The 6,894-nt window shown below is 35.3% G+C and overlaps 1 non-coding gene across 1 annotated transcript; it reads right to left on the reverse strand.

Moving 5' to 3' along the window:
- Positions 1 to 325: 325 nt before the first annotated feature.
- LOC136225020 (small nucleolar RNA R71) lies at positions 326 to 432 on the reverse strand. The gene has a single exon (XR_010686760.1). It is a non-coding gene; the product is annotated as a small nucleolar RNA R71 (small nucleolar RNA).
- Between the last annotated feature and the right edge of the window lie 6,462 nt (positions 433 to 6,894).

A 6,894-nucleotide genomic window follows, 5' to 3' on the forward strand; every position in this document is an offset into this window, starting at 1 on the left:
AACTAATAGTGTAGTTAGACCCCGTATAAACGCAAATCAATTTGAAATTAAGCCTGCTTTGCTTAATATGTTGCAAAACAACGTAACGTTTTATGGACTACATAACGAAAACCCTAATGCACATTTGACAAATTTCTTAGAAATTTGTGATACTTTTAAAATTACTGATGTAACAGCCGAAGCAATCAAACTTCGCCTCTTTCCTTTCACTTTGAAGGATAAGGCAAAAATTTGGTTAACTTCTATGCCTGCTGCAACATTTGAAACTTGGGACCAATTAGCCCAAGCGTTTTTATCAAAATATTTTCCCTTAGCAAAAACCGTAAGAGTCATCAAAGAATTGACATCTTTTACACAAAATGATAATGAAACCCTTTATGAAGCTTGGGAACGTTTTAAAGAACTTCAACGTTTATGCCCACACCACCAACTGCCAGATGCACTTTTAATGCAGACATTCTATAATGGATTAAATCCTACAACTAGAGGTTCATTAGATGCTATGTCTGGAGGGTTATTTATGAAGAAGACGTCCGCCCAAGCAAGAGAACTTTTGGAGGAAATGGCAATCAACAGCAGTATATGGCCCGCAGAGCGTGGACATATACCAACGGCGAAACCATCATCCTCAGGTACATCATCGGTTAAAGGTATAATGAATCTTGATCCAGTTGCAATGTTACAAGCCCAATTTTCTGCCTTATCGCACAAAATTGATAGGTTTATGGCACCGTGCGATCCTAATGATCCGATCCAGACAGACATTGATTACGAAGGTATGAATGAGATAGAACAGGTAAATTTTGTCCAAGGACAAAACCAAACTACTAATCCTTATTCTAATACTTATAATCCTGGATGGAGAAATCATCCTAACTTTAATTGGAAAGATAGTAATAATAATAATAATGCAAATGCTAATCAATATCGTGTAAATAATTATCAAAATCAAACAAGAGATACGATTAGCACTTTATCTTCAAAAATCGACAAATTTATAGATGCTATGAATGGAAAGGTAAGTAATCAAGACGATGGTTTTAAACGGATCGAAAGTAAATTCGATCAGCTTATCAAAAACCAATCATCTAGCATCCATAATTTGGAGGTTCAAATTGGACAACTTGCTAAATCAATTCCATCCCGCAAAGAGGGAAGTCTTCCCAGCCAAACGGAAGAAAATCCGAAAGAGCATGTTAAGGCTATCACTCTTCGCTCGGGGAAAAACTACTTAGGTCCGGAAATGCCCGGAAATTCAACTCTACCTGGAAATGATTTACCAAAATCCAAAGAAGATACATTAAAACAAAAAGATACACCAATTGACTCTAATACGAAACCTTTTGTTCCAAAACCACCTTTTCCACACAGGGTCCGAAATAAGGACCATGATAAATAACTTTTATCATTTTTAGATAAACTTAAAAATTTGCATATAAATTTAACATTCATGGATGCAATTACGCAAATTCCTAACTATGGAAAATTCTTGAAAGATTTAATTTCAAAAAAGATTAGTTGGGAAGGAATTTCATCCATTTTACTTACTGAAGATTGTAGTTCGATAGTATCAAGCAAATTACCTACTAAACTCAAAGATCTCGGATGCTTTACCATTCCGTGTAAATTGGGAAATATGGAATTCCCAAGTTGTCTTTGTGATTTAGGGGCTAGTATAAACTTGATGCCATTATCTATTTTTGAAAAATTAGGTTTAGAAGAAGACATCAAACGTACCAATATGGTTTTGCAATTAGCGGATCAATCCACTAAAAGACCATATGGTATAATTGAAGACGTTTTAGTAAAAGTTGACAAATTTATTTTTTCTACTGATTTTGTTATCTTAGATTTTGCTTATGATGCTAATTGTTCGCTAATCTTTGGTAGACCATTCATGAACACGGGACGTGCTCTAGTTGATGTGTCGGAAGGAAAAGTAGTTTTACGAATAGGTGACGATAAGATCGAGTTCGATATGAATCAAGCAATGAAATATCCTATGGAGGATTTCGCCTGTATGAAACTTGATTTAATTGAAGAATGTGTTAATGACATTGTTCAAAGAGAAGAAATAATAGAACCTATAATGGGTGAAGAATTAGAAGATAAGGACCCAGAGCCTTTGATTCGAGAAGATGGACCATTTCCGCCTTCAGTAGTAGTTCCACCTAAATTAGAACTTAAAGAATTACCAAACCATCTGAGATACTCTTTCCTAGGCGGAAGTGATACTCTACCTATAATCATCTCTAACAAATTAACAAAAAATCAAGAAGAAAAATTGAAAGAAGTTGTTAGAAATAGAATAGGAAGTATGGGATGGCAGATTTCAGATTTAAAAGGAATTAATCCTAGTATTGTAATGCATAGGATTCACCTAGAAGAAGATAAGCCCCCTAAAGCGGATAGACAAAGACGTTTAAATCCGAACATGAAAGAAGTAGTCAAAAATGAGATTACTAAACTTTTAGACAATGGAATCATTTATCCTATTTCGGATAGTGAATGGGTTAGTCTAATCCATTGTGTACCCAAAAAGGGAGGCATAACTGTAGTAAGGAATGATGAAGGTGAATTAATACCTACGCGAACCACCACTGGTTGGAGGGTTTGTATAGATTATAGGAACCTAAATAAGGCAACTAGGAAAGATCATTTTCCCTTACCTTTCATTGATCAAATGATCGAAAGGATAGCCGGTCATTCATTTTATTGTTTTCTTGATGGCTATTCCGGATTCTTTCAAATATATATTTACCCGGATGACCAAGATAAAACAACCTTCACATGTCCTTATGGAATATTTGCATATAGGAGAATGCCTTTTGGTCTATGTAATGCACCAGCAACTTTTCAACGTTGTATGACTGCAATTTTTAATGATTTCATCGAAGATATCATGGAAGTATTTATGGATGATTTTTCAGTTTATGGAGATTCTTTTGATGCATGTTTAAAAAACTTAGATAAAGTTCTTTCTAGATGCGAAGAAACGAATTTAGTGTTAAATTGGGAAAAATGTCATTTCATGGTTAACGAAGGAATTGTTTTAGGTCATAAAATATCTGAAAAAGGATTAGAAGTAGATAGAGCAAAAACTTCAGTAATAGAAAAATTACCCCCACCAACAACTGTCAAGGGAGTAAGATCATTTCTAGGACATGCAGGTTTTTACAGACGATTTATAAAAAACTTTTCTGTGATTTCCAAACCACTTACTAATTTGCTTATGAAGGATTCAACCTTCGATTTTAATGAAGATTGCATTAAAGCTTTCGAAACATTGAAAACAGCCTTAGTCAGTGCACCCATAATTGCTAAACCCGATTGGGATTTACCTTTTGAAATCATGTGTGATGCAAGTGACCTAGCTGTAGGATGTGTTTTAGGTCAAAGAAAGGATAAAAGATTACATGTTATTTATTATGCAAGTCACACATTGTCCGGTGCACAGTTAAATTACACAACAACAGAAAAAGAGATGTTAGCCGTAGTATTTGCATGTGATAAGTTTAGGTCATACTTGTTAGGATCTAAGGTTATTATTTATACAGATCACGCAGCTTTACGTTATTTGTTTGCTAAGAAAGATGCAAAACCGCGTCTGATTAGATGGGTTTTGTTGTTACAAGAATTCGATATAGAAATTAAAGACAAAAAGGGAGTAGAAAACCTTGTCGCCGATCATCTATCGAGACTAGAAGATGAAAAAGGTCCTATAGGTGAAACTATCGGTATACGAGATGATTTCCCCGATGAACATCTCTATCAAGTAGAAAGTATCATATCACCATGGTATGCAGATTTTGCTAATTATCTTGCAACCGATATTGTTCCGGAAGGATTATCTTCCCAACAAAGGAGGAAATTTTTCTTCGATATTAAACAGTATTTTTGGGAAGATCCCTTTCTGTTCAAATCATGTGGTGACGGGATAATTAGGAGATGTGTTGGAGAAAATGAATATGAATCTATAATAACGGAATGTCATTCCAGCTCATATGGAGGACATAATGGAGTAAATAAAACGGTAGCTAAAATATTGGAATGTGGTTTCTTTTGGCCTACGGTGTTTAAAGACGTTGGTTCATTTATTACTCGTTGTGATAAATGCCAAAGAACGGGAAATTTAGGAAGGAAAGATGAGATGCCCCTCACAAACATATTGGAAGTTGAAATCTTCGACATGTGGGGAATTGATTTCATGGGACCTTTTCCGCCTTCCAATGGTAAAACTTACATATTAGTAGCCGTTGATTATGTCTCGAAGTGGGTTGAAGCAATTGCAACCCCTACGAATGATTCTAAAGTAGTTGTTAATTTTCTTGACGATATATTTTGTAGATTTGGTTGTCGTAGATTCGTTGTTAGCGATGGCGGTACCCATTTCATGAATCGAAATTTTGATATGCTTATGAAAAGGTATGGAGTACGCCACCGCGTGTCAACGCCATACCATCCTCAATCGAATGGTCAGGCGGAGATCTCGAATAGAGAACTCAAATGGATTCTAGAGAAAACTGTTTCGTCATCAAGAAAAGATTGGTCACAAAAACTCAATAATGCGCTATGGGCATACCGTACTGCATTTAAGTCACCAATAGGAATGACTCCATATCGTTTAGTGTATGGAAAAGCATGTCATTTACCAGTAGAATTAGAACATAAAGCCTATTGGGCTATTAGAAAACTTAATTTTGATTTACAACAAGCAGGAAAGAAACGTTTGCTCAATTTAAATGAGTTAGATGAGTTACGTCATCTTTCGTATGAAAATGCGAGGATTTATAAAGAAAAAGTGAAAAAATGGCACGATGCCAAGATCAAAGTCAAACACTTTAATGTTGGAGATAAGGTGCTGTTATTTAATTCACGGCTTCGTATATTTCCAGGAAAACTTAAGTCCAGATGGACCGGACCGTATTTAGTCGTCAAAACATTCGACTATGGTTCTTTAGAACTTGAGGAAACTAACGGCAATCGTTTCAAAGTTAATGGTAATAGATGTAAAATTTATTACGAAAATATTTCCGCAATAGGAACTAATTTCGTAACAAGATTTCCTGACATATAAATCATTTCGTTTTTCTACACATAGTATTTATTTATTTATTTATTTTTATTTTGTTTTGTTTTAGATTATATCATTTTATGTTAAAAATATATTCAAGTCATTATTTTTAATTAATTTTTAGGAATTTAATGTGAATTAGAAGAAATTTTTTGATTCTCAGTTGAGAATTTGAAATTCTCAGTTGAGAATTCATATATTTAGAATTCTTAAGAAGATAAGGAATTTTCTGGACTTACAGAGGATTTGGGATTCTCAGTTGAGAATTCTGACTTCAACAGATTTCAATTAGACAGGAAAAATTTCTGGACTTACCGAGGATAGGGATTCTCGGTCGAGGATTAGAGATTAGGGGTTTTTGACGCCTGATTTCCGCAAGGAAATCAGCGTGTCGCGACCGCGGGTCAGAATCCTCGGTCGCGACACGCTGAATTTCCGCAGAAATCAGACCTGTGTCCTTCTTTTTTCCATCAGACACAACTCTTCAGAAACGAAAAATTGAGTTTCTTCATTTTAAAGAGGTCTGATTTCATGCCTTTTCACTTAAAACAACACCTCTTTTCATCCTAGGATTTTATAAATAGGTTCTAGAGGTTCAGTTTTCTGTCACATTCTTTTTTCATCTCTGTCAGAACAATTCTCTGACTTTCTTCCAATTCATCTACCAAGAAATTAAGTTCAGAACCTTTCTTCCTTATTCATTCCAAACACCATGACTTCCACAAACACTCATTCTAAGAAAGTTGTTGCTTCACGCAATAAACGTACAGATATATCAGAGCGTTATGGATGTAACTTTCCTATCTTCAATCATGATGAGGGAAGGCGCTTCTTGAGGCTTCGATACACATTCTTTGTAGAAATGCTATACATGGATGACTTTCTTAACGATCAGTTGGGAATTAAAGACGATATGAGTCGCTACATGGAACGTTTAGGATGGACCAGATTTGCTGATATGAAGTTTCCTATAATTGGAGACTGGATATTAGAGTTCTTCTGTACGGTTCGCTTTGTTAACAAGCGTCGGGTGCGTCTTAGTTTTCGTCGGGATGGCAAAACTTTTACTTTTGGATATCCTGAATTACATGCTTGGTTTGGTTTTCCCTTGAAGGATACTACCAAATGTCATCATGGAAGAGACATGACATCCACTGATATTTGGCGAATGCTCACCGGCATCTGGCCTTTCAATCCTAAACTTGCCTATAATAAGTCTTTTTATTCCAACTCTATGCTGTATTTGCATAAATTTCTGAGTCACAGTCTGTTCGGTCGCACGTTCAGTAGAGTCGTCCAAGAAACTGACCTTTATGTCCTTGGCGATATATTTCAAGGCAACGTGGTTGATTCTTCAAAGATTTTGATGGAGGGTCTTGTTGCCGCGTCTAGATCCAAGGCTAAGAAGGTTGGATTCGGGAATATCATATGTGGAATAATTCTAGGGACCAAGGGAAGTATTTCTGTTCCCTGGAGTGATGCTGAATCTTTCCCGACACTAGACTATGAATTTTTAGAATATGAAGGTCTAGTGAAACGAGTTTTTCGATCAGGCCCAAATTTTCTTTCTGCACCAGAACGTCAAGCCTTCGTGCAGATGAAAATAGACCGCTATAGGGCTAAGAAAATCCCGATTGAACGGGACGAATTTCTAGCATAAACTTTGTTTATTTTGTTTGTAAATATATTGTACATATTTCCAATTAATAAAACTTTCTCTTTTGCATTATATCTTGTTTTTGATTATTTGGTTAAACTATCATTATTTTCATTATTCTACACTAATGAATCTATTAAATGAAACTTTAATAAATTCATGA

Source organism: Euphorbia lathyris, chromosome 3 (assembly GCF_963576675.1).
Source record: "Euphorbia lathyris chromosome 3, ddEupLath1.1, whole genome shotgun sequence".
NCBI classification, from domain to species: domain Eukaryota; kingdom Viridiplantae; phylum Streptophyta; class Magnoliopsida; order Malpighiales; family Euphorbiaceae; genus Euphorbia; species Euphorbia lathyris.